The sequence below is a fragment of the Amia ocellicauda genome, chromosome 8, assembly GCF_036373705.1.
Source record: "Amia ocellicauda isolate fAmiCal2 chromosome 8, fAmiCal2.hap1, whole genome shotgun sequence".
Classification (NCBI taxonomy): domain Eukaryota; kingdom Metazoa; phylum Chordata; class Actinopteri; order Amiiformes; family Amiidae; genus Amia; species Amia ocellicauda.
The window spans coordinates 22,957,402-22,983,364 of record NC_089857.1 but is presented as its reverse complement, the minus strand read 5'-3'; the positions used below and the strand labels follow the sequence as shown (position 1 = coordinate 22,983,364).

At 41.7% G+C, this 25,963-nt stretch overlaps 20 non-coding genes and 1 pseudogene across 20 annotated transcripts; 1 reads left to right on the top strand and 20 right to left on the bottom strand.

Annotated features, from left to right (window-relative positions):
- Nucleotides 1-47: 47 nt before the first annotated feature.
- LOC136755696 (5S ribosomal RNA) lies at nucleotides 48-166 on the bottom strand. Its single transcript, XR_010817810.1, has one exon. It is a non-coding gene; the product is annotated as a 5S ribosomal RNA (ribosomal RNA).
- A 1,022-nt stretch (nucleotides 167-1,188) lies between these two features.
- On the bottom strand, nucleotides 1,189-1,307 carry LOC136755695 (5S ribosomal RNA). Its single transcript, XR_010817809.1, has one exon. It is a non-coding gene; the product is annotated as a 5S ribosomal RNA (ribosomal RNA).
- A 1,022-nt stretch (nucleotides 1,308-2,329) lies between these two features.
- On the bottom strand, nucleotides 2,330-2,448 carry LOC136755694 (5S ribosomal RNA). The gene has a single exon (XR_010817808.1). It is a non-coding gene; the product is annotated as a 5S ribosomal RNA (ribosomal RNA).
- A 1,022-nt stretch (nucleotides 2,449-3,470) lies between these two features.
- Nucleotides 3,471-3,589, bottom strand: LOC136755693 (5S ribosomal RNA). Its single transcript, XR_010817807.1, has one exon. It is a non-coding gene; the product is annotated as a 5S ribosomal RNA (ribosomal RNA).
- A 1,022-nt stretch (nucleotides 3,590-4,611) lies between these two features.
- LOC136755692 (5S ribosomal RNA) lies at nucleotides 4,612-4,730 on the bottom strand. The gene has a single exon (XR_010817806.1). It is a non-coding gene; the product is annotated as a 5S ribosomal RNA (ribosomal RNA).
- A 1,022-nt stretch (nucleotides 4,731-5,752) lies between these two features.
- Nucleotides 5,753-5,871, bottom strand: LOC136755691 (5S ribosomal RNA). Its single transcript, XR_010817805.1, has one exon. It is a non-coding gene; the product is annotated as a 5S ribosomal RNA (ribosomal RNA).
- A 1,458-nt stretch (nucleotides 5,872-7,329) lies between these two features.
- LOC136757796 (uncharacterized) lies at nucleotides 7,330-7,510 on the bottom strand (annotated as a pseudogene).
- Nucleotides 7,511-7,794: 284 nt separating this feature from the next.
- On the top strand, nucleotides 7,795-7,913 carry LOC136755690 (5S ribosomal RNA). The gene has a single exon (XR_010817804.1). It is a non-coding gene; the product is annotated as a 5S ribosomal RNA (ribosomal RNA).
- A 3,917-nt stretch (nucleotides 7,914-11,830) lies between these two features.
- On the bottom strand, nucleotides 11,831-11,949 carry LOC136756253 (5S ribosomal RNA). The gene has a single exon (XR_010818349.1). It is a non-coding gene; the product is annotated as a 5S ribosomal RNA (ribosomal RNA).
- A 1,022-nt stretch (nucleotides 11,950-12,971) lies between these two features.
- On the bottom strand, nucleotides 12,972-13,089 carry LOC136757426 (5S ribosomal RNA). The gene has a single exon (XR_010819453.1). It is a non-coding gene; the product is annotated as a 5S ribosomal RNA (ribosomal RNA).
- A 1,022-nt stretch (nucleotides 13,090-14,111) lies between these two features.
- On the bottom strand, nucleotides 14,112-14,229 carry LOC136757530 (5S ribosomal RNA). The gene has a single exon (XR_010819535.1). It is a non-coding gene; the product is annotated as a 5S ribosomal RNA (ribosomal RNA).
- Nucleotides 14,230-15,251: 1,022 nt separating this feature from the next.
- Nucleotides 15,252-15,370, bottom strand: LOC136757163 (5S ribosomal RNA). Its single transcript, XR_010819204.1, has one exon. It is a non-coding gene; the product is annotated as a 5S ribosomal RNA (ribosomal RNA).
- Nucleotides 15,371-16,392: 1,022 nt separating this feature from the next.
- Nucleotides 16,393-16,510, bottom strand: LOC136757306 (5S ribosomal RNA). The gene has a single exon (XR_010819340.1). It is a non-coding gene; the product is annotated as a 5S ribosomal RNA (ribosomal RNA).
- Nucleotides 16,511-17,532: 1,022 nt separating this feature from the next.
- On the bottom strand, nucleotides 17,533-17,650 carry LOC136757305 (5S ribosomal RNA). The gene has a single exon (XR_010819339.1). It is a non-coding gene; the product is annotated as a 5S ribosomal RNA (ribosomal RNA).
- A 1,022-nt stretch (nucleotides 17,651-18,672) lies between these two features.
- On the bottom strand, nucleotides 18,673-18,791 carry LOC136756878 (5S ribosomal RNA). Its single transcript, XR_010818932.1, has one exon. It is a non-coding gene; the product is annotated as a 5S ribosomal RNA (ribosomal RNA).
- A 1,022-nt stretch (nucleotides 18,792-19,813) lies between these two features.
- On the bottom strand, nucleotides 19,814-19,932 carry LOC136757032 (5S ribosomal RNA). Its single transcript, XR_010819080.1, has one exon. It is a non-coding gene; the product is annotated as a 5S ribosomal RNA (ribosomal RNA).
- A 1,022-nt stretch (nucleotides 19,933-20,954) lies between these two features.
- LOC136756502 (5S ribosomal RNA) lies at nucleotides 20,955-21,073 on the bottom strand. Its single transcript, XR_010818582.1, has one exon. It is a non-coding gene; the product is annotated as a 5S ribosomal RNA (ribosomal RNA).
- A 1,022-nt stretch (nucleotides 21,074-22,095) lies between these two features.
- LOC136755687 (5S ribosomal RNA) lies at nucleotides 22,096-22,214 on the bottom strand. Its single transcript, XR_010817802.1, has one exon. It is a non-coding gene; the product is annotated as a 5S ribosomal RNA (ribosomal RNA).
- Nucleotides 22,215-23,236: 1,022 nt separating this feature from the next.
- On the bottom strand, nucleotides 23,237-23,355 carry LOC136755913 (5S ribosomal RNA). The gene has a single exon (XR_010818021.1). It is a non-coding gene; the product is annotated as a 5S ribosomal RNA (ribosomal RNA).
- Nucleotides 23,356-24,377: 1,022 nt separating this feature from the next.
- Nucleotides 24,378-24,495, bottom strand: LOC136757507 (5S ribosomal RNA). The gene has a single exon (XR_010819523.1). It is a non-coding gene; the product is annotated as a 5S ribosomal RNA (ribosomal RNA).
- Nucleotides 24,496-25,517: 1,022 nt separating this feature from the next.
- LOC136757304 (5S ribosomal RNA) lies at nucleotides 25,518-25,635 on the bottom strand. Its single transcript, XR_010819338.1, has one exon. It is a non-coding gene; the product is annotated as a 5S ribosomal RNA (ribosomal RNA).
- Between the last annotated feature and the right edge of the window lie 328 nt (nucleotides 25,636-25,963).

Sequence of the window (25,963 nt, the reverse complement as noted above, 5' to 3'; positions counted from 1 at the left end):
AGTTAAAACTCGTGATTTGTCGCCCTCTGGTGTGTAAAAGGTGCAAAAGCTTACAGCACCTGGTATTCCCAGGCGGTCTCCCATCCAAGTACTGACCAGGCCCGAGCCTGCTTAGCTTCCGAGATCGGACGAGATCGGGCGTATTCAGGCTAGTATGGCCGTAAGCGAGGGAAGCTGTCCCTGACACTCTACTTAAAGGGAAGGCAATATCCGTTTCTGACTTTTATATTTACCTTTGACCTGTCTCTCTCTCTGCTCTAAAGCCCGGGACACACCAGCGCGCCGCAGACAGTCCCTGCTAACACACAATGTTGTGGCAGACCGGAACTATATTTTACAACACGAACACATTGTATTGAGAGAACAGCTGTAGCTGAGTGCCTGCCAAGCCAGTCAAGCGCAATCTTGAGAAGGTGTGCATTTAAGTAAGGATGTCAATTGACATGCAGTATGAAAGGAGGTTGCATCACTATGATGCATAATATTGCATATATTGTATTTTCAGGTGTGGGCATTCATCCTGTTTTAATTTTATTTTGAAAGCAGAAGAATCATTCAACAGGCTGCTGAGAGAAATGTAAACCAGTAAAATACATGAAGAAAAACAAACCTTGAATATAAGTGCAGTTGTTTAAACATTTGAAAAACTATAGTGAGGGGGTAAGAAAACACACAAATCCAGCAGCTCTTGTATTTCAGTGCACCAGAACCCAATATTATTGGCGAGTCGGGTAGTCCATCATCACAGTTCGAGGGCAGGCATAATTTCAGTTATTTCATCCCGTTTCATTCACATTCGTGCCTTGAATGAGATTGAATGTAATCTTTAGTCTCAAGTATGTTCCCAAGTTTTACACTTTCGTGCTTTGCATGAATGGGAAATGAACCGTGTGTGTTGAATGAGGTTCCTTGTGAGCATTGAACTTTGTACGGTGGAGTTCAGTTTTGTGTTGCTGTAATTGTGTCACTTATTGACGAAAAAGATGAGGCAACTTTAGTTCGTTTTACCCATGATGCTCAATTTATTTACGAATGTATCCTAGTTACTTAGGACCGTTTTCGTTGGAGAACAACATCTATTGTATGTGTGTGTATTTGGGGAAGTAAAATCTGAAATAATGATGAAATTGTGTGTATCCAAAGTTAAAACTCGTGATTTGTCGCCCTCTGGTGTGTAAAAGGTGCAAAAGCTTACAGCACCTGGTATTCCCAGGCGGTCTCCCATCCAAGTACTGACCAGGCCCGAGCCTGCTTAGCTTCCGAGATCGGACGAGATCGGGCGTATTCAGGCTAGTATGGCCGTAAGCGAGGGAAGCTGTCCCTGACACTCTACTTAAAGGGAAGGCAATATCCGTTTCTGACTTTTATATTTACCTTTGACCTGTCTCTCTCTCTGCTCTAAAGCCCGGGACACACCAGCGCGCCGCAGACAGTCCCTGCTAACACACAATGTTGTGGCAGACCGGAACTATATTTTACAACACGAACACATTGTATTGAGAGAACAGCTGTAGCTGAGTGCCTGCCAAGCCAGTCAAGCGCAATCTTGAGAAGGTGTGCATTTAAGTAAGGATGTCAATTGACATGCAGTATGAAAGGAGGTTGCATCACTATGATGCATAATATTGCATATATTGTATTTTCAGGTGTGGGCATTCATCCTGTTTTAATTTTATTTTGAAAGCAGAAGAATCATTCAACAGGCTGCTGAGAGAAATGTAAACCAGTAAAATACATGAAGAAAAACAAACCTTGAATATAAGTGCAGTTGTTTAAACATTTGAAAAACTATAGTGAGGGGGTAAGAAAACACACAAATCCAGCAGCTCTTGTATTTCAGTGCACCAGAACCCAATATTATTGGCGAGTCGGGTAGTCCATCATCACAGTTCGAGGGCAGGCATAATTTCAGTTATTTCATCCCGTTTCATTCACATTCGTGCCTTGAATGAGATTGAATGTAATCTTTAGTCTCAAGTATGTTCCCAAGTTTTACACTTTCGTGCTTTGCATGAATGGGAAATGAACCGTGTGTGTTGAATGAGGTTCCTTGTGAGCATTGAACTTTGTACGGTGGAGTTCAGTTTTGTGTTGCTGTAATTGTGTCACTTATTGACGAAAAAGATGAGGCAACTTTAGTTCGTTTTACCCATGATGCTCAATTTATTTACGAATGTATCCTAGTTACTTAGGACCGTTTTCGTTGGAGAACAACATCTATTGTATGTGTGTGTATTTGGGGAAGTAAAATCTGAAATAATGATGAAATTGTGTGTATCCAAAGTTAAAACTCGTGATTTGTCGCCCTCTGGTGTGTAAAAGGTGCAAAAGCTTACAGCACCTGGTATTCCCAGGCGGTCTCCCATCCAAGTACTGACCAGGCCCGAGCCTGCTTAGCTTCCGAGATCGGACGAGATCGGGCGTATTCAGGCTAGTATGGCCGTAAGCGAGGGAAGCTGTCCCTGACACTCTACTTAAAGGGAAGGCAATATCCGTTTCTGACTTTTATATTTACCTTTGACCTGTCTCTCTCTCTGCTCTAAAGCCCGGGACACACCAGCGCGCCGCAGACAGTCCCTGCTAACACACAATGTTGTGGCAGACCGGAACTATATTTTACAACACGAACACATTGTATTGAGAGAACAGCTGTAGCTGAGTGCCTGCCAAGCCAGTCAAGCGCAATCTTGAGAAGGTGTGCATTTAAGTAAGGATGTCAATTGACATGCAGTATGAAAGGAGGTTGCATCACTATGATGCATAATATTGCATATATTGTATTTTCAGGTGTGGGCATTCATCCTGTTTTAATTTTATTTTGAAAGCAGAAGAATCATTCAACAGGCTGCTGAGAGAAATGTAAACCAGTAAAATACATGAAGAAAAACAAACCTTGAATATAAGTGCAGTTGTTTAAACATTTGAAAAACTATAGTGAGGGGGTAAGAAAACACACAAATCCAGCAGCTCTTGTATTTCAGTGCACCAGAACCCAATATTATTGGCGAGTCGGGTAGTCCATCATCACAGTTCGAGGGCAGGCATAATTTCAGTTATTTCATCCCGTTTCATTCACATTCGTGCCTTGAATGAGATTGAATGTAATCTTTAGTCTCAAGTATGTTCCCAAGTTTTACACTTTCGTGCTTTGCATGAATGGGAAATGAACCGTGTGTGTTGAATGAGGTTCCTTGTGAGCATTGAACTTTGTACGGTGGAGTTCAGTTTTGTGTTGCTGTAATTGTGTCACTTATTGACGAAAAAGATGAGGCAACTTTAGTTCGTTTTACCCATGATGCTCAATTTATTTACGAATGTATCCTAGTTACTTAGGACCGTTTTCGTTGGAGAACAACATCTATTGTATGTGTGTGTATTTGGGGAAGTAAAATCTGAAATAATGATGAAATTGTGTGTATCCAAAGTTAAAACTCGTGATTTGTCGCCCTCTGGTGTGTAAAAGGTGCAAAAGCTTACAGCACCTGGTATTCCCAGGCGGTCTCCCATCCAAGTACTGACCAGGCCCGAGCCTGCTTAGCTTCCGAGATCGGACGAGATCGGGCGTATTCAGGCTAGTATGGCCGTAAGCGAGGGAAGCTGTCCCTGACACTCTACTTAAAGGGAAGGCAATATCCGTTTCTGACTTTTATATTTACCTTTGACCTGTCTCTCTCTCTGCTCTAAAGCCCGGGACACACCAGCGCGCCGCAGACAGTCCCTGCTAACACACAATGTTGTGGCAGACCGGAACTATATTTTACAACACGAACACATTGTATTGAGAGAACAGCTGTAGCTGAGTGCCTGCCAAGCCAGTCAAGCGCAATCTTGAGAAGGTGTGCATTTAAGTAAGGATGTCAATTGACATGCAGTATGAAAGGAGGTTGCATCACTATGATGCATAATATTGCATATATTGTATTTTCAGGTGTGGGCATTCATCCTGTTTTAATTTTATTTTGAAAGCAGAAGAATCATTCAACAGGCTGCTGAGAGAAATGTAAACCAGTAAAATACATGAAGAAAAACAAACCTTGAATATAAGTGCAGTTGTTTAAACATTTGAAAAACTATAGTGAGGGGGTAAGAAAACACACAAATCCAGCAGCTCTTGTATTTCAGTGCACCAGAACCCAATATTATTGGCGAGTCGGGTAGTCCATCATCACAGTTCGAGGGCAGGCATAATTTCAGTTATTTCATCCCGTTTCATTCACATTCGTGCCTTGAATGAGATTGAATGTAATCTTTAGTCTCAAGTATGTTCCCAAGTTTTACACTTTCGTGCTTTGCATGAATGGGAAATGAACCGTGTGTGTTGAATGAGGTTCCTTGTGAGCATTGAACTTTGTACGGTGGAGTTCAGTTTTGTGTTGCTGTAATTGTGTCACTTATTGACGAAAAAGATGAGGCAACTTTAGTTCGTTTTACCCATGATGCTCAATTTATTTACGAATGTATCCTAGTTACTTAGGACCGTTTTCGTTGGAGAACAACATCTATTGTATGTGTGTGTATTTGGGGAAGTAAAATCTGAAATAATGATGAAATTGAGTGTATCCAAAGTTAAAACTCGTGATTTGTCGCCCTCTGGTGTGTAAAAGGTGCAAAAGCTTACAGCACCTGGTATTCCCAGGCGGTCTCCCATCCAAGTACTGACCAGGCCCGAGCCTGCTTAGCTTCCGAGATCGGACGAGATCGGGCGTATTCAGGCTAGTATGGCCGTAAGCGAGGGAAGCTGTCCCTGACACTCTACTTAAAGGGAAGGCAATATCCGTTTCTGACTTTTATATTTACCTTTGACCTGTCTCTCTCTCTGCTCTAAAGCCCGGGACACACCAGCGCGCCGCAGACAGTCCCTGCTAACACACAATGTTGTGGCAGACCGGAACTATATTTTACAACACGAACACATTGTATTGAGAGAACAGCTGTAGCTGAGTGCCTGCCAAGCCAGTCAAGCGCAATCTTGAGAAGGTGTGCATTTAAGTAAGGATGTCAATTGACATGCAGTATGAAAGGAGGTTGCATCACTATGATGCATAATATTGCATATATTGTATTTTCAGGTGTGGGCATTCATCCTGTTTTAATTTTATTTTGAAAGCAGAAGAATCATTCAACAGGCTGCTGAGAGAAATGTAAACCAGTAAAATACATGAAGAAAAACAAACCTTGAATATAAGTGCAGTTGTTTAAACATTTGAAAAACTATAGTGAGGGGGTAAGAAAACACACAAATCCAGCAGCTCTTGTATTTCAGTGCACCAGAACCCAATATTATTGGCGAGTCGGGTAGTCCATCATCACAGTTCGAGGGCAGGCATAATTTCAGTTATTTCATCCCGTTTCATTCACATTCGTGCCTTGAATGAGATTGAATGTAATCTTTAGTCTCAAGTATGTTCCCAAGTTTTACACTTTCGTGCTTTGCATGAATGGGAAATGAACCGTGTGTGTTGAATGAGGTTCCTTGTGAGCATTGAACTTTGTACGGTGGAGTTCAGTTTTGTGTTGCTGTAATTGTGTCACTTATTGACGAAAAAGATGAGGCAACTTTAGTTCGTTTTACCCATGATGCTCAATTTATTTACGAATGTATCCTAGTTACTTAGGACCGTTTTCGTTGGAGAACAACATCTATTGTATGTGTGTGTATTTGGGGAAGTAAAATCTGAAATAATGATGAAATTGAGTGTATCCAAAGTTAAAACTCGTGATTTGTCGCCCTCTGGTGTGTAAAAGGTGCAAAAGCTTACAGCACCTGGTATTCCCAGGCGGTCTCCCATCCAAGTACTGACCAGGCCCGAGCCTGCTTAGCTTCCGAGATCGGACGAGATCGGGCGTATTCAGGCTAGTATGGCCGTAAGCGAGGGAAGCTGTCCCTGACACTCTACTTAAAGGGAAGGCAATATCCGTTTCTGACTTTTATATTTACCTTTGACCTGTCTCTCTCTCTGCTCTAAAGCCCGGGACACACCAGCGCGCCGCAGACAGTCCCTGCTAACACACAATGTTGTGGCAGACCGGAACTATATTTTACAACACGAACACATTGTATTGAGAGAACAGCTGTAGCTGAGTGCCTTCCAAGCCAGTCAAGCGCAATCTTGAGAAGGTGTGCATTTAAGTAAGGATGTCAATTGACATGCAGTATGAAAGGAGGTTGTTAAGTCATGATGCTTAAAGACACAGGTCACTATGATGGATACATATTGCATATATTGTATTTTCAGGTGTGGGCATTCATCCTGTTTTAATTTTATTTTGAAAGCAGAAGAATCATTCAACAGGCTGCTGACAGAAATGTAAACCAGTAAAATACATGAAGAAAAACAAACCTTGAATATAAGTGCAGTTGTTTAAACATTTGAAAAACTATAGTGAGGGGGTAAGAAAACACACAAATCCAGCAGCTCTTGTATTTCAGTGCACCAGAACCCAATATTATTGGCGAGTCGGGTAGTCCATCATCAGTGTTCGAGGGCAGGCTTCATATTTCAAAACGTCGTGAGAGCACAGGGAAGATAAAAATGAGCAAAAGAACCCCCTGTTTCTTACTGTTGCCCCCTGTTTGATAGCCTTTCCCCGCACGTTTCCCCGCTTGCAATATTTCCCCCCATGGCTTGGTTTTACCCCCAGTCTGGCAACGCTGCCCTGAAACGCATGGGCTTATCTAATACTGTCATACAGGGCAGTCTCACCACTGTCCGAGCTGACGGTGGGGACTATATACACATGTCTATTATAAAAGTCCTTTGCTCGTACGTACTGCAGGTGGATGGCGATGCTCTGCGAAATTGAAGTGTGTACAGCAGATCATGTGTCGTATACACTGCCATGTGAAATGCCCCGTTGAGCTGCAATCATAAGGCAGTCACAGAGATGAGGGATGAGGTCTGTTGTGAATTGACAGCTGGGTGCGAGTCGTGTGAAGCCGAGTAAGAGACTTCGGTGTGCTCATGGGCAGAGCAGGCGGAACACGCCTGATGCTCGTCAGTTTGAAGCTCGTGTTCACAGCGCTTCATTGAGATTCGTGTTTTGTTCAGAACGGGATTGACTTTTAGTATCAATTAGCCAGGATTGGAGTGTGTATCTTGCGTTGCTTTCCATGAATGAGAAATGAAGAGTGAGCGTTTAGCTTTGTAGGGCGGGGTTCGGTGGAGATTGTAAGGGACCGAAGAAACGAGTAGAAACGGTGAGAGGAGGGGAGAACTTAGCGAGACAGCAGCTCACAGTCACAGTGACGCTTGCAGGCGTAATGGAAAGCGCGGAGCCGCAGGGGCGCCTGTGAGCAGCGCAAGAGCATCTGTCTTTGTACCGCGGGATCAGGGGAGAGCGCGAACGCAGTCCCCCACTACCAGAAATTATGCAGTCGAGATTCCCACATTTGGGGAATTCGCAGGGGTCAGCACAGCCGGAGTGCAATGGCCGAACGGCGGCGTAAAATGTAGTGCAGCGCCTTAGCAAAGACATTGCATGTAATATATTTCACCTCGCGTATATGTATGGTATGTGAAATAAATGGTGCTGATGAACTTGTTCAAGTGCGGGAGGTTGTTGAAAATGCGAATGATCTGAACTGCCAAATCACCAACTGATACGGCGACTGAAGAGAGTGCAGATCAGACAGTTTGGGCTCAGAGAAGTGTCACGTTGGCAGCGATAACACAAGAGTCACATCCCGACACACACTGAAATCACAGACAACACAAAGTCTTTACACGAATCACTAGTGGATGACACGGGCTTGTCTTGTTCATTATTAGTAGAGTGTCAGGGACAGCGTCCCTCGCTTACGGCCATACTAGCCTGAATACGCCCGATCTCGTCCGATCTCGGAAGCTAAGCAGGCTCGGGCCTGGTCAGTACTTGGATGGGAGACCGCCTGGGAATACCAGGTGCTGTAAGCTTTTGCGCCTTTTACACACCAGGGGACGACAAGTCACGAGTTTTAGGTACCATCCTCCTGTTTCTTTTCCTTCGACAGCAGGACGCGACACCACTATTTTGACTATACATGTTGTATTTATTTTTAAAAATGTTAAGTGATTTTAAGAATTGATTTTCATAAATTTTAATCACAAGTATTAAACATTGAATGAATGTTTTTATTGTAATGTAAAATACTTTAAACAATAAAACAGTATTTATTTTTATAAACCTCCTTTGATTGGAATTTGCATCATTTCAATTTGGCAAGTTGATCAGGATCATGCCGCTACGGATGCATGAACTATCAATAAACAATCACTCTGCACTGATCAGCTTTTACAGTCCAGGATGTAAGACCTCATATATTGTGTACATTGGAATTTGTAAAATGTATTATGCTTCGAATTGCACCGTATTATGTGAATTGCAATTTGTAATATGTTATGCCTTGTACTGCACTGTAGTTTTGCACTTTGTATTGTATTGTAAGTCGCCCTGGATAAGGCCGTCTGCTAATAAATAAATTATTATAATAATAATCAATGATTAGAGAACAGTGCAGATCCTGATCCGAATGCATATGACTTGGATTTACACTGAACGCTTCTCAAAATAAACAATACTGATAATAATTCTTAAAATTAGTTTTAATAAATACGTTTTGTATCGAATCGAGATTGGAACCTGACAGAAAAAAACATAATTCATAGTTTAAACTTAGTGGAGGAATGCATAATAAAAAGTGATGAAAGACATCATGTATGTGGTTTTGTTATAGATCGGAGCAGTTGATTGCAATATTTGACAGGGTAAATTGCCATGAGTTTTTTCACGGTTTGAACACGTCTCAACTTTTACTTCCATACTTACACATAGAAATGTCCAGGGATCGGCATCGTGTCCGAGGTAGAGAATTGAGGTCCGTGGTAATGTATTCAAATGAACGCAAACTGTTGACAACATTACGTTTAACCTATGAAACCTAATATTATGATTGCGAGGCAAGGGGGCTATATTTGGCTTCTACTACTCACCGTAGAGCTATGACGCCAAATGTGATGACGCTGAAGCTTTGCTATCCAATCGGAAAGCGTTAGCTACACCCGCCTTGTGTAACTTTTTTTTGTTTTTAACTAAAAACATGGCGTCGAATTCAAAGAAAAGATCGTTCAGCCCAGCTTGGGAAGAGGAATATTTAATTTCCGAAAGAGCCACAGATTGTTTTATGGAGTGTGCGAGATGTGGAGAAATAATGAAAGCGCTCAAGTCAACTGTAGCTTGCGACCCCGCTGAAAGATGGTGCAAAACAAATGTCTAAGACTTCTAACGTGTCAAGCACAGAGAAGGATCGATTCATCAGGGATGCCGAAGCCAAGAGTGGAAGCCAGGTAAGTGTAATGACGTACTTTCTTAACCAGCATATCAAATATGCACAGAACGATCTTTTATTATTATTATTATTATTATTATTATTATTATTATTATTATTATTGGGCAGCACTTTGGTGAAGTGGTTAGCGCTGATGTGTGTGTAGTTTACATGTTATTCCTGTCTTCGAGTGGGCTTTTGCGTGCTATTAAATTAGCTACACGCTTTGTATACAGCAGGGTAATATATATAGGCACATTTTTCCCCATCCATGTCTGCCACTGAGTCCGGAGATTTTGTCCGTTGTCCGTCGCGCAACATCGCGATGCCGACCCCTGGAAATGTCTAGGTAACAAATGGGTACAAATGTATATCCAAGTTGCACAGTTATCAGTGCTTAAACAATGAACTCATATGTTGTCAAAGAAAACATAATCTTGACTTGCAAGAATCACTTGCAAGTGCAGGTTTTTAATATAGATAGCCAAATGACCAGCCTATCCCTTTTAATATACAGTCGAGGTTAATTTCAATGAACATGAAATAAACCACACAACTGTCAACAAATTCAATTTACTGACAATGTGATCAGCATATTCTGAGATTGTCATGGCTGGAGGGTTTTATGTCCGATCGACCAATATCTGTCAACCACTTTTTTACACGATCACTGACTCAACCTTAACCCTGCCGATAATTTTGCCCTGCAAAATTGTTAAATCCTACGACTTATATGCGTAAAAACATCTTTTTTATTAAAAGAATGAAATCAGTTTATTATAAAATTGATAAGTCAACTCTTTGTATTATAAGATGGACTTGTTTTCACCTGTATTGCATTAGATATTGTCTAAATCTAAATTTGGTTGAACTCATGAAAGAGATCATTGATAGTTTGGATTACTGAAGGTATAATGATCAATAGATTAGCAGGCAGTTTATTTGACGCTTTAAACACATATAGGTAGAAGACAGTAAAGTATGGTGAAGTTTCAGTTGTGACTTTGAGACATTGCACAAAGTGTACTTTTACGTTTTGCTTTATATTGTACGTAAAAGATAAGTCTCCCTGGCATTTGATAGAAAGAACTAAGGTCTACAGGACCTTCACAAATCAGCTCGTTAACTGAAGAGATCGTAAAGTTATGGGGTCATGAAAAGCGATGAACTGTAAATGTTTGAGCAAAAGTACGACGTTTGATGTTGTATTACTGAAATCCTGGCAAGTTGTATGTGGATAACTTTCATTTCCAGCTTAAGTACATATATGAAGTCAAGAAACCATTGAGAGAAAGTAGTCCCCACGTTGGTGGAACGGAACCATATTTCTAGCCACATTCTGGTGTACAGTTGATGGCCTACATCTGCACCTCAGGTGGATAATTGAGCGACCGACAAGACAGTCAAATAGGGTTGCCAGATGCTACTCCGAGAATCCCCCTAGTGGTGAGCCGGTTTCCCCCATTTCCAAATGGGTCCCCCCATTTGCACGATAACCCTTATTAGAGAGGAGATGCATATACAGCATCGCCGTACGTATGTATATGGGCCTTAAATGCCCCATGAATGCATATGAACTTGATTAAAATAGGCCACTGAATCAATGTACTGCTGTAACTGTAACAAAATGGTGTCTTACCGATGAATGCTTCTGTCCCAGGAAATGTAAGCGTAACAGGCTGCTGACCAGGTGCATTTCATAGTCTTTTCATGTAATCTTGAGAAGGTGTGCATTTACGTAAGAATTTAAATTGACATGCAGTATGAAAGGAGGTTGTTAAGTCATGATGCTTAAAGACACAGGTCACTATGATGCATAATATTGCATATATTGTATTTTCAGGTGTGGGCATTCATCCTGTTTTAATTTTATTTTGAAAGCAGAAGAATCATTCAACAGGCTGCTGAGAGAAATGTAAACCAGTAAAATACATGAAGAAAAACAAACCTTGAATATAAGTGCAGTTGTTTAAACATTTGAAAAACTATAGTGAGGGGGTAAGAAAACACACAAATCCAGCAGCTCTTGTATTTCAGTGCACCAGAACCCAATATTATTGGCGAGTCGGGTAGTCCATCATCACAGTTCGAGGGCAGGCATAATTTCAGTTATTTCATCCCGTTTCATTCACATTCGTGCCTTGAATGAGATTGAATGTAATCTTTAGTCTCAAGTATGTTCCCAAGTTTTACACTTTCGTGCTTTGCATGAATGGGAAATGAACCGTGTGTGTTGAATGAGGTTCCTTGTGAGCATTGAACTTTGTACGGTGGAGTTCAGTTTTGTGTTGCTGTAATTGTGTCACTTATTGACGAAAAAGATGAGGCAACTTTAGTTCGTTTTACCCATGATGCTCAATTTATTTACGAATGTATCCTAGTTACTTAGGACCGTTTTCGTTGGAGAACAACATCTATTGTATGTGTGTGTATTTGGGGAAGTAAAATCTGAAATAATGATGAAATTGTGTGTATCCAAAGTTAAAACTCGTGATTTGTCGCCCTCTGGTGTGTAAAAGGTGCAAAAGCTTACAGCACCTGGTATTCCCAGGCGGCCTCCCATCCAAGTACTGACCAGGCCCGAGCCTGCTTAGCTTCCGAGATCGGACGAGATCGGGCGTATTCAGGCTAGTATGGCCGTAAGCGAGGGAAGCTGTCCCTGACACTCTACTTAAAGGGAAGGCAATATCCGTTTCTGACTTTTATATTTACCTTTGACCTGTCTCTCTCTCTGCTCTAAAGCCCGGGACACACCAGCGCGCCGCAGACAGTCCCTGCTAACACACAATGTTGTGGCAGACCGGAACTATATTTTACAACACGAACACATTGTATTGAGAGAACAGCTGTAGCTGAGTGCCTGCCAAGCCAGTCAAGCGCAATCTTGAGAAGGTGTGCATTTAAGTAAGGATGTCAATTGACATGCAGTATGAAAGGAGGTTGCATCACTATGATGCATAATATTGCATATATTGTATTTTCAGGTGTGGGCATTCATCCTGTTTTAATTTTATTTTGAAAGCAGAAGAATCATTCAACAGGCTGCTGAGAGAAATGTAAACCAGTAAAATACATGAAGAAAAACAAACCTTGAATATAAGTGCAGTTGTTTAAACATTTGAAAAACTATAGTGAGGGGGTAAGAAAACACACAAATCCAGCAGCTCTTGTATTTCAGTGCACCAGAACCCAATATTATTGGCGAGTCGGGTAGTCCATCATCACAGTTCGAGGGCAGGCATAATTTCAGTTATTTCATCCCGTTTCATTCACATTCGTGCCTTGAATGAGATTGAATGTAATCTTTAGTCTCAAGTATGTTCCCAAGTTTTACACTTTCGTGCTTTGCATGAATGGGAAATGAACCGTGTGTGTTGAATGAGGTTCCTTGTGAGCATTGAACTTTGTACGGTGGAGTTCAGTTTTGTGTTGCTGTAATTGTGTCACTTATTGACGAAAAAGATGAGGCAACTTTAGTTCGTTTTACCCATGATGCTCAATTTATTTACGAATGTATCCTAGTTACTTAGGACCGTTTTCGTTGGAGAACAACATCTATTGTATGTGTGTGTATTTGGGGAAGTAAAATCTGAAATAATGATGAAATTGTGTGTATCCAAAGTTAAAACTCGTGATTTGTCGCCCTCTGGTGTGTAAAAGGTGCAAAAGCTTACAGCACCTGGTATTCCCAGGCGGTCTCCCATCCAAGTACTGACCAGGCCCGAGCCTGCTTAGCTTCCGAGATCGTACGAGATCGGGCGTATTCAGGCTAGTATGGCGTAAGCGAGGGAAGCTGTCCCTGACACTCTACTTAAAGGGAAGACAATATCCGTTTCTGACTTTTATATTTACCTTTGACCTGTCTCTCTCTCTGCTCTAAAGCCCGGGACACAGCAGCGCGCCGCAGACAGTCCCTGCTAACACACAATGTTGTGGCAGACCGGAACTATATTTTACAACACGAACACATTGTATTGAGAGAACAGCTGTAGCTGAGTGCCTGCCAAGCCAGTCAAGCGCAATCTTGAGAAGGTGTGCATTTAAGTAAGGATGTCAATTGACATGCAGTATGAAAGGAGGTTGCATCACTATGATGCATAATATTGCATATATTGTATTTTCAGGTGTGGGCATTCATCCTGTTTTAATTTTATTTTGAAAGCAGAAGAATCATTAAACAGGCTGCTGAGAGAAACGTAAACCAGTAAAATACATGAAGAAAAACAAACCTTGAATATAAGTGCAGTTGTTTAAACATTTGAAAAACTATAGTGAGGGGGTAAGAAAACACACAAATCCAGCAGCTCTTGTATTTCAGTGCACCAGAACCCAATATTATTGGCGAGTCGGGTAGTCCATCATCACAGTTCGAGGGCAGGCATAATTTCAGTTATTTCATCCCGTTTCATTCACATTCGTGCCTTGAATGAGATTGAATGTAATCTTTAGTCTCAAGTATGTTCCCAAGTTTTACACTTTCGTGCTTTGCATGAATGGGAAATGAACCGTGTGTGTTGAATGAGGTTCCTTGTGAGCATTGAACTTTGTACGGTGGAGTTCAGTTTTGTGTTGCTGTAATTGTGTCACTTATTGACGAAAAAGATGAGGCAACTTTAGTTCGTTTTACCCATGATGCTCAATTTATTTACGAATGTATCCTAGTTACTTAGGACCGTTTTCGTTGGAGAACAACATCTATTGTATGTGTGTGTATTTGGGGAAGTAAAATCTGAAATAATGATGAAATTGTGTGTATCCAAAGTTAAAACTCATGATTTGTCGCCCTCTGGTGTGTAAAAGGTGCAAAAGCTTACAGCACCTGGTATTCCCAGGCGGTCTCCCATCCAAGTACTGACCAGGCCCGAGCCTGCTTAGCTTCCGACATCGGACGAGATCGGGCGTATTCAGGCTAGTATGGCGTAAGCGAGGGAAGCTGTCCCTGACACTCTACTTAAAGGGAAGGCAATATCCGTTTCTGACTTTTATATTTACCTTTGACCTGTCTCTCTCTCTGCTCTAAAGCCCGGGACACACCAGCGCGCCGCAGACAGTCCCTGCTAACACACAATGTTGTGGCAGACCGGAACTATATTTTACAACACGAACACATTGTATTGAGAGAACAGCTGTAGCTGAGTGCCTGCCAAGCCAGTCAAGCGCAATCTTGAGAAGGTGTGCATTTAAGTAAGGATGTCAATTGACATGCAGTATGAAAGGAGGTTGCATCACTATGATGCATAATATTGCATATATTGTATTTTCAGGTGTGGGCATTCATCCTGTTTTAATTTTATTTTGAAAGCAGAAGAATCATTCAACAGGCTGCTGAGAGAAATGTAAACCAGTAAAATACATGAAGAAAAACAAACCTTGAATATAAGTGCAGTTGTTTAAACATTTGAAAAACTATAGTGAGGGGGTAAGAAAACACACAAATCCAGCAGCTCTTGTATTTCAGTGCACCAGAACCCAATATTATTGGCGAGTCGGGTAGTCCATCATCACAGTTCGAGGGCAGGCATAATTTCAGTTATTTCATCCCGTTTCATTCACATTCGTGCCTTGAATGAGATTGAATGTAATCTTTAGTCTCAAGTATGTTCCCAAGTTTTACACTTTCGTGCTTTGCATGAATGGGAAATGAACCGTGTGTGTTGAATGAGGTTCCTTGTGAGCATTGAACTTTGTACGGTGGAGTTCAGTTTTGTGTTGCTGTAATTGTGTCACTTATTGACGAAAAAGATGAGGCAACTTTAGTTCGTTTTACCCATGATGCTCAATTTATTTACGAATGTATCCTAGTTACTTAGGACCGTTTTCGTTGGAGAACAACATCTATTGTATGTCTGTGTATTTGGGGAAGTAAAATCTGAAATAATGATGAAATTGTGTGTATCCAAAGTTAAAACTCGTGATTTGTCGCCCTCAGGTGTGTAAAAGGTGCAAAAGCTTACAGCACCTGGTATTCCCAGGCGGTCTCCCATCCAAGTACTGACCAGGCCGAAGCCTGCTTAGCTTCCGACATCGGACGAGATCGGGCGTATTCAGGCTAGTATGGCCGTAAGCGAGGGAAGCTGTCCCTGACACTCTACTTAAAGGGAAGGCAATATCCGTTTCTGACTTTTATATTTACCTTTGACCTGTCTCTCTCTCTGCTCTAAAGCCCGGGACACACCAGCGCGCCGCAGACAGTCCCTGCTAACACACAATGTTGTGGCAGACCGGAACTATATTTTACAACACGAACACATTGTATTGAGAGAACAGCTGTAGCTGAGTGCCTGCCAAGCCAGTCAAGCGCAATCTTGAGAAGGTGTGCATTTAAGTAAGGATGTCAATTGACATGCAGTATGAAAGGAGGTTGCATCACTATGATGCATAATATTGCATATATTGTATTTTCAGGTGTGGGCATTCATCCTGTTTTAATTTTATTTTGAAAGCAGAAGAATCATTCAACAGGCTGCTGAGAGAAACGTAAACCAGTAAAATACATGAAGAAAAACAAACCTTGAATATAAGTGCAGTTGTTTAAACATTTGAAAAACTATAGTGAGGGGGTAAGAAAACACACAAATCCAGCAGCTCTTGTATTTCAGTGCACCAGAACCCAATATTATTGGCGAGTCGGGTAGTCCATCATCACAGTTCGAGGGCAGGCATAATTTCAGTTATTTCATCCCGTTTCATTCACATTCGTGCCTTGAATGAGATTGAATGTAATCTTTAGTCTCAAGTATGTTCCCAAGTTTTACACTTTCGTGCTTTGCATGAATGGGAAATGAACCGTGTGTGTTGAATGAGGTTCCTTGTGAGCATTGAACTTTGTACGGTGGAGTTCAGTTTTGTGTTGCTGTAATTGTGTCACTTATTGACGAAAAAGATGAGGCAACTTTAGTTCGTTTTACCCGTGATGCTCAATTTATTTACGAATGTATCCTAGTTACTTAGGACCGTTTTCGTTGGAGAACAACATCTATTGTATGTGTGTGTATTTGGGGAAGTAAAATCTGAAATAATGATGAAATTGTGTGTATCCAAAGTTAAAACTCGTGATTTGTCGCCCTCTGGTGTGTAAAAGGTGCAAAAGCTTACAGCACCTGGTATTCCCAGGCGGTCTCCCATCCAAGTACTGACCAGGCCCGAGCCTGCTTAGCTTCCGAGATCGGACGAGATCGGGCGTATTCAGGCTAGTATGGCGTAAGCGAGGGAAGCTGTCCCTGACACTTTACTTAAAGGGAAGGCAATATCCGTTTCTGACTTTTATATTTACCTTTGACCTGTCTCTCTCTCTGCTCTAAAGCCCGGGACACAGCAGCGCGCCGCAGACAGTCCCTGCTAACACACAATGTTGTGGCAGACCGGAACTATATTTTACAACACGAACACATTGTATTGAGAGAACAGCTGTAGCTGAGTGCCTGCCAAGCCAGTCAAGCGCAATCTTGAGAAGGTGTGCATTTAAGTAAGGATGTCAATTGACATGCAGTATGAAAGGAGGTTGCATCACTATGATGCATAATATTGCATATATTGTATTTTCAGGTGTGGGCATTCATCCTGTTTTAATTTTATTTTGAAAGCAGAAGAATCATTCAACAGGCTGCTGAGAGAAACGTAAACCAGTAAAATACATGAAGAAAAACAAACCTTGAATATAAGTGCAGTTGTTTAAACATTTGAAAAACTATAGTGAGGGGGTAAGAAAACACACAAATCCAGCAGCTCTTGTATTTCAGTGCACCAGAACCCAATATTATTGGCGAGTCGGGTAGTCCATCATCACAGTTCGAGGGCAGGCATAATTTCAGTTATTTCATCCCGTTTCATTCACATTCGTGCCTTGAATGAGATTGAATGTAATCTTTAGTCTCAAGTATGTTCCCAAGTTTTACACTTTCGTGCTTTGCATGAATGGGAAATGAACCGTGTGTGTTGAATGAGGTTCCTTGTGAGCATTGAACTTTGTACGGTGGAGTTCAGTTTTGTGTTGCTGTAATTGTGTCACTTATTGACGAAAAAGATGAGGCAACTTTAGTTCGTTTTACCCGTGATGCTCAATTTATTTACGAATGTATCCTAGTTACTTAGGACCGTTTTCGTTGGAGAACAACATCTATTGTATGTGTGTGTATTTGGGGAAGTAAAATCTGAAATAATGATGAAATTGTGTGTATCCAAAGTTAAAACTCGTGATTTGTCGCCCTCTGGTGTGTAAAAGGTGCAAAAGCTTACAGCACCTGGTATTCCCAGGCGGTCTCCCATCCAAGTACTGACCAGGCCCGAGCCTGCTTAGCTTCCGAGATCGGACGAGATCGGGCGTATTCAGGCTAGTATGGCGTAAGCGAGGGAAGCTGTCCCTGACACTCTACTTAAAGGGAAGGCAATATCCGTTTCTGACTTTTATATTTACCTTTGACCTGTCTCTCTCTCTGCTCTAAAGCCCGGGACACAGCAGCGCGCCGCAGACAGTCCCTGCTAACACACAATGTTGTGGCAGACCGGAACTATATTTTACAACACGAACACATTGTATTGAGAGAACAGCTGTAGCTGAGTGCCTGCCAAGCCAGTCAAGCGCAATCTTGAGAAGGTGTGCATTTAAGTAAGGATGTCAATTGACATGCAGTATGAAAGGAGGTTGCATCACTATGATGCATAATATTGCATATATTGTATTTTCAGGTGTGGGCATTCATCCTGTTTTAATTTTATTTTGAAAGCAGAAGAATCATTCAACAGGCTGCTGAGAGAAATGTAAACCAGTAAAATACATGAAGAAAAACAAACCTTGAATATAAGTGCAGTTGTTTAAACATTTGAAAAACTATAGTGAGGGGGTAAGAAAACACACAAATCCAGCAGCTCTTGTATTTCAGTGCACCAGAACCCAATATTATTGGCGAGTCGGGTAGTCCATCATCACAGTTCGAGGGCAGGCATAATTTCAGTTATTTCATCCCGTTTCATTCACATTCGTGCCTTGAATGAGATTGAATGTAATCTTTAGTCTCAAGTATGTTCCCAAGTTTTACACTTTCGTGCTTTGCATGAATGGGAAATGAACCGTGTGTGTTGAATGAGGTTCCTTGTGAGCATTGAACTTTGTACGGTGGAGTTCAGTTTTGTGTTGCTGTAATTGTGTCACTTATTGACGAAAAAGATGAGGCAACTTTAGTTCGTTTTACCCATGATGCTCAATTTATTTACGAATGTATCCTAGTTACTTAGGACCGTTTTCGTTGGAGAACAACATCTATTGTATGTCTGTGTATTTGGGGAAGTAAAATCTGAAATAATGATGAAATTGTGTGTATCCAAAGTTAAAACTCGTGATTTGTCGCCCTCAGGTGTGTAAAAGGTGCAGAAGCTTACAGCACCTGGTATTCCCAGGCGGTCTCCCATCCAAGTACTGACCAGGCCCGAGCCTGCTTAGCTTCCGACATCGGACGAGATCGGGCGTATTCAGGCTAGTATGGCCGTAAGCGAGGGAAGCTGTCCCTGACACTCTACTTAAAGGGAAGGCAATATCCGTTTCTGACTTTTATATTTACCTTTGACCTGTCTCTCTCTTTGCTCTAAAGCCCGGGACACACCAGCGCGCCGCAGACAGTCCCTGCTAACACACAATGTTGTGGCAGACCGGAACTATATTTTACAACACGAACACATTGTATTGAGAGAACAGCTGTAGCTGAGTGCCTGCCAAGCCAGTCAAGCGCAATCTTGAGAAGGTGTGCATTTAAGTAAGGATGTCAATTGACATGCAGTATGAAAGGAGGTTGCATCACTATGATGCATAATATTGCATATATTGTATTTTCAGGTGTGGGCATTCATCCTGTTTTAATTTTATTTTGAAAGCAGAAGAATCATTCAACAGGCTGCTGAGAGAAATGTAAACCAGTAAAATACATGAAGAAAAACAAACCTTGAATATAAGTGCAGTTGTTTAAACATTTGAAAAACTATAGTGAGGGGGTAAGAAAACACACAAATCCAGCAGCTCTTGTATTTCAGTGCACCAGAACCCAATATTATTGGCGAGTCGGGTAGTCCATCATCTCAGTTCGAGGGCAGGCATAATTTCAGTTATTTCATCCCGTTTCATTCACATTGGTGCCTTGAATGAGATTGAATGTAATCTTTAGTCTCAAGTATGTTCCCAAGTTTTACACTTTCGTGCTTTGCATGAATGGGAAATGAACCGTGTGTGTTGAATGAGGTTCCTTGTGAGCATTGAACTTTGTACGGTGGAGTTCAGTTTTGTGTTGCTGTAATTGTGTCACTTATTGACGAAAAAGATGAGGCAACTTTAGTTCGTTTTACCCATGATGCTCAATTTATTTACGAATGTATCCTAGTTACTTAGGACCGTTTTCGTTGGAGAACAACATCTATTGTATGTCTGTGTATTTGGGGAAGTAAAATCTGAAATAATGATGAAATTGTGTGTATCCAAAGTTAAAACTCGTGCTTTGTCGCCCTCTGGTGTGTAAAAGGTGCAAAAGCTTACAGCACCTGGTATTCCGAGGCGGTCTCCCATCCAAGTACTGACCAGGCCCGAGCCTGCTTAGCTTCCGAGATCGGACGAGATCGGGCGTATTCAGGCTAGTAAGGCCGTAAGCGAGGGAAGCTGTCCCTGACACTCTACTTAAAGGGAAGGCAATATCCGTTTCTGACTTTTATATTTACCTTTGACCTGTCTCTCTCTCTGCTCTAAAGCCCGGGACACACCAGCGCGCCGCAGACAGTCCCTGCTAACACACAATGTTGTGGCAGACCGGAACTATATTTTACAACACGAACACATTGTATTGAGAGAACAGCTGTAGCTGAGTGCCTGCCAAGCCAGTCAAGCGCAATCTTGAGAAGGTGTGCATTTAAGTAAGGATGTCAATTGACATGCAGTATGAAAGGAGGTTGCATCACTATGATGCATAATATTGCATATATTGTATTTTCAGGTGTGGGCATTCATCCTGTTTTAATTTTATTTTGAAAGCAGAAGAATCATTCAAGAGGCTGCTGAGAGAAACGTAAACCAGTAAAATACATGAAGAAAAACAAACCTTGAATATAAGTGCAGTTGTTTAAACATTTGAAAAACTATAGTGAGGGGGTAAGAAAACACACAAATCCAGCAGCTCTTGTATTTCAGTGCACCAGAACCCAATATTATTGGCGAGTCGGGTAGTCCATCATCTCAGTTCGAGGGCAGGCATAATTTCAGTTATTTCATCCCGTTTCATTCACATTGGTGCCTTGAATGAGATTGAATGTAATCTTTAGTCTCAAGTATGTTCCCAAGTTTTACACTTTCGTGCTTTGCATGAATGGGAAATGAACCGTGTGTGTTGAATGAGGTTCCTTGTGAGCATTGAACTTTGTACGGTGGAGTTCAGTTTTGTGTTGCTGTAATTGTGTCACTTATTGACGAAAAAGATGAGGCAACTTTAGTTCGTTTTACCCATGATGCTCAATTTATTTACGAATGTATCCTAGTTACTTAGGACCGTTTTCGTTGGAGAACAACATCTATTGTATGTCTGTGTATTTGGGGAAGTAAAATCTGAAATAATGATGAAATTGTGTGTATCCAAAGTTAAAACTCGTGCTTTGTCGCCCTCTGGTGTGTAAAAGGTGCAAAAGCTTACAGCACCTGGTATTCCCAGGCGGTCTCCCATCCAAGTACTGACCAGGCCCGAGCCTGCTTAGCTTCCAAGATCGGACGAGATCGGGCGTATTCAGGCTAGTATGGCCGTAAGCAAGGGAAGCTGTCCCTGACACTCTACTTAAAGGGAAGGCAATATCCGTTTCTGACTTTTATATTTACCTTTGACCTGTCTCTCTCTCTGCTCTAAAGCCCGGGACACACCAGCGCGCCGCAGACAGTCCCTGCTAACACACAATGTTGTGGCAGACCGGAACTATATTTTACAACACGAACACATTGTATTGAGAGAACAGCTGTAGCTGAGTGCCTGCCAAGCCAGTCAAGCGCAATCTTGAGAAGGTGTGCATTTAAGTAAGGATGTCAATTGACATGCAGTATGAAAGGAGGTTGCATCACTATGATGCATAATATTGCATATATTGTATTTTCAGGTGTGGGCATTCATCCTGTTTTAATTTTATTTTGAAAGCAGAAGAATCATTCAACAGGCTGCTGAGAGAAACGTAAACCAGTAAAATACATGAAGAAAAACAAACCTTGAATATAAGTGCAGTTGTTTAAACATTTGAAAAACTATAGTGAGGGGGTAAGAAAACACACAAATCCAGCAGCTCTTGTATTTCAGTGCACCAGAACCCAATATTATTGGCGAGTCGGGTAGTCCATCATCTCAGTTCGAGGGCAGGCATAATTTCAGTTATTTCATCCCGTTTCATTCACATTCGTGCCTTGAATGAGATTGAATGTAATCTTTAGTCTCAAGTATGTTCCCAAGTTTTACACTTTCGTGCTTTGCATGAATGGGAAATGAACCGTGTGTGTTGAATGAGGTTCCTTGTGAGCATTGAACTTTGTACGGTGGAGTTCAGTTTTGTGTTGCTGTAATTGTGTCACTTATTGACGAAAAAGATGAGGCAACTTTAGTTCGTTTTACCCATGATGCTCAATTTATTTACGAATGTATCCTAGTTACTTAGGACCGTTTTCGTTGGAGAACAACATCTATTGTATGTCTGTGTATTTGGGGAAGTAAAATCTGAAATAATGATGAAATTGTGTGTATCCAAAGTTAAAACTCGTGCTTTGTCGCCCTCTGGTGTGTAAAAGGTGCAAAAGCTTACAGCACCTGGTATTCCCAGGCGGTCTCCCATCCAAGTACTGACCAGGCCCGAGCCTGCTTAGCTTCCGAGATCGGACGAGATCGGGCGTATTCAGGCTAGTATGGCCGTAAGCGAGGGAAGCTGTCCCTGACACTCTACTTAAAGGGAAGGCAATATCCGTTTCTGACTTTTATATTTACCTTTGACCTGTCTCTCTCTCTGCTCTAAAGCCCGGGACACACCAGCGCGCCGCAGACAGTCCCTGCTAACACACAATGTTGTGGCAGACCGGAACTATATTTTACAACACGAACACATTGTATTGAGAGAACAGCTGTAGCTGAGTGCCTGCCAAGCCAGTCAAGCGCAATCTTGAGAAGGTGTGCATTTAAGTAAGGATGTCAATTGACATGCAGTATGAAAGGAGGTTGCATCACTATGATGCATAATATTGCATATATTGTATTTTCAGGTGTGGGCATTCATCCTGTTTTAATTTTATTTTGAAAGCAGAAGAATCATTCAACAGGCTGCTGAGAGAAACGTAAACCAGTAAAATACATGAAGAAAAACAAACCTTGAATATAAGTGCAGTTGTTTAAACATTTGAAAAACTATAGTGAGGGGGTAAGAAAACACACAAATCCAGCAGCTCTTGTATTTCAGTGCACCAGAACCCAATATTATTGGCGAGTCGGGTAGTCCATCATCACAGTTCGAGGGCAGGCATAATTTCAGATATTTCATCCCGTTTCATTCACATTGGTGCCTTGAATGAGATTGAATGTAATCTTTAGTCTCAAGTATGTTCCCAAGTTTTACACTTTCGTGCTTTGCATGAATGGGAAATGAACCGTGTGTGTTGAATGAGGTTCCTTGTGAGCATTGAACTTTGTACGGTGGAGTTCAGTTTTGTGTTGCTGTAATTGTGTCACTTATTGACGAAAAAGATGAGGCAACTTTAGTTCGTTTTACCCATGATGCTCAATTTATTTACGAATGTATCCTAGTTACTTAGGACCGTTTTCGTTGGAGAACAACATCTATTGTATGTCTGTGTATTTGGGGAAGTAAAATCTGAAATAATGATGAAATTGTGTGTATCCAAAGTTAAAACTCGTGCTTTGTCGCCCTCTGGTGTGTAAAAGGTGCAAATGCTTACAGCACCTGGTATTCCCAGGCGGTCTCCCATCCAAGTACTGACCAGGCCCGAGCCTGCTTAGCTTCCGAGATCGGACGAGATCGGGCGTATTCAGGCTAGTATGGCCGTAAGCGAGGGAAGCTGTCCCTGACACTCTACTTAAAGGGAAGGCAATATCCGTTTCTGACTTTTATATTTACCTTTGACCTGTCTCTCTCTCTGCTCTAAAGCCCGGGACACACCAGCGCGCCGCAGACAGTCCCTGCTAACACACAATGTTGTGGCAGACCGGAACTATATTTTACAACACGAACACATTGTATTGAGAGAACAGCTGTAGCTGAGTGCCTGCCAAGCCAGTCAAGCGCAATCTTGAGAAGGTGTGCATTTAAGTAAGGATGTCAATTGACATGCAGTATGAAAGGAAGTTGCATCACTATGATGCATAATATTGCATATATTGTATTTTCAGGTGTGGGCATTCATCCTGTTTTAATTTTATTTTGAAAGCAGAAGAATCATTCAACAGGCTGCTGAGAGAAATGTAAACCAGTAAAATACATGAAGAAAAACAAACCTTGAATATAAGTGCAGTTGTTTAAACATTTGAAAAACTATAGTGAGGGGGTAAGAAAACACACAAATCCAGCAGCTCTTGTATTTCAGTGCACCAGAACCCAATATTATTGGCGAGTCGGGTAGTCCATCATCACAGTTCGAGGGCAGGCATAATTTCAGATATTTCATCCCGTTTCATTCACATTGGTGCCTTGAATGAGATTGAATGTAATCTTTAGTCTCAAGTATGTTCCCAAGTTTTACACTTTCGTGCTTTGCATGAATGGGAAATGAACCGTGTGTGTTGAATGAGGTTCCTTGTGAGCATTGAACTTTGTACGGTGGAGTTCAGTTTTGTGTTGCTGTAATTGTGTCACTTATTGACGAAAAAGATGAGGCAACTTTAGTTCGTTTTACCCATGATGCTCAATTTATTTACGAATGTATCCTAGTTACTTAGGACCGTTTTCGTTGGAGAACAACATCTATTGTATGTGTGTGTATTTGGGGAAGTAAAATCTGAAATATTGATGAAATTGTGTGTATCCAAAGTTAAAACTCGTGATTTGTCGCCCTCTGGTGTGTAAAAGGTGCAAAAGCTTACAGCACCTGGTATTCCCAGGCGGTCTCCCATCCAAGTACTGACCAGGCCCGAGCCTGCTTAGTTTCCGAGATCGGACGAGATCGGGCGTATTCAGGCTAGTATGGCGTAAGCGAGGGAAGCTGTCCCTGACACTCTACTTAAAGGGAAGGCAATATCCGTTTCTGACTTTTATATTTACCTTTGACCTGTCTCTCTCTCTGCTCTAAAGCCCGGGACACAGCAGCGCGCCGCAGACAGTCCCTGCTAACACACAATGTTGTGGCAGACCGGAACTATATTTTACAACACGAACACATTGTATTGAGAGAACAGCTGTAGCTGAGTGCCTGCCAAGCCAGTCAAGCGCAATCTTGAGAAGGTGTGCATTTAAGTAAGGATGTCAATTGACATGCAGTATGAAAGGAGGTTGCATCACTATGATGCATAATATTGCATATATTGTATTTTCAGGTGTGGGCATTCATCCTGTTTTAATTTTATTTTGAAAGCAGAAGAATCATTCAACAGGCTGCTGAGAGAAACGTAAACCAGTAAAATACATGAAGAAAAACAAACCTTGAATATAAGTGCAGTTGTTTAAACATTTGAAAAACTATAGTGAGGGGGTAGGAAAACACACAAATCCAGCAGCTCTTGTATTTCAGTGCACCAGAACCTAATATTATTGGCGAGTCGGGTAGTCCATCATCACAGTTCGAGGGCAGGCATAATTTCAGTTATTTCATCCCGTTTCATTCACATTCGTGCCTTGAATGAGATTGAATGTAATCTTTAGTCTCAAGTATGTTCCCAAGTTTTACACTTTCGTGCTTTGCATGAATGGGAAATGAACCGTGTGTGTTGAATGAGGTTCCTTGTGAGCATTGAACTTTGTACGGTGGAGTTCAGTTTTGTGTTGCTGTAATTGTGTCACTTATTGACGAAAAAGATGAGGCAACTTTAGTTCGTTTTACCCATGATGCTCAATTTATTTACGAATGTATCCTAGTTACTTAGGACCGTTTTCGTTGGAGAACAACATCTATTGTATGTGTGTGTATTTGGGGAAGTAAAATCTGAAATAATGATGAAATTGTGTGTATCCAAAGTTAAAACTCGTGATTTGTCGCCCTCTGGTGTGTAAAAGGTGCAAAAGCTTACAGCACCTGGTATTCCCAGGCGGTCTCCCATCCAAGTACTGACCAGGCCCGAGCCTGCTTAGCTTCCGAGATCGGACGAGATCGGGCGTATTCAGGCTAGTATGGCGTAAGCGAGAGAAGCTGTCCCTGACACTCTACTTAAAGGGAAGGCAATATCCGTTTCTGATTTTTATATTTACCTTTGACCTGTCTCTCTCTCTGCTCTAAAGCCCGGGACACACCAGCGCGCCGCAGACAGTCCCTGCTAAAACACAATGTTGTGGCAGACCGGAACTATATTTTACAACACGAACACATTGTATTGAGAGAACAGCTGTAGCTGAGTGCCTGCCAAGCCAGTCAAGCGCAATCTTGAGAAGGTGTGCATTTAAGTAAGGATGTCAATTGACATGCAGTATGAAAGGAGGTTGCATCACTATGATGCATAATATTGCATATAT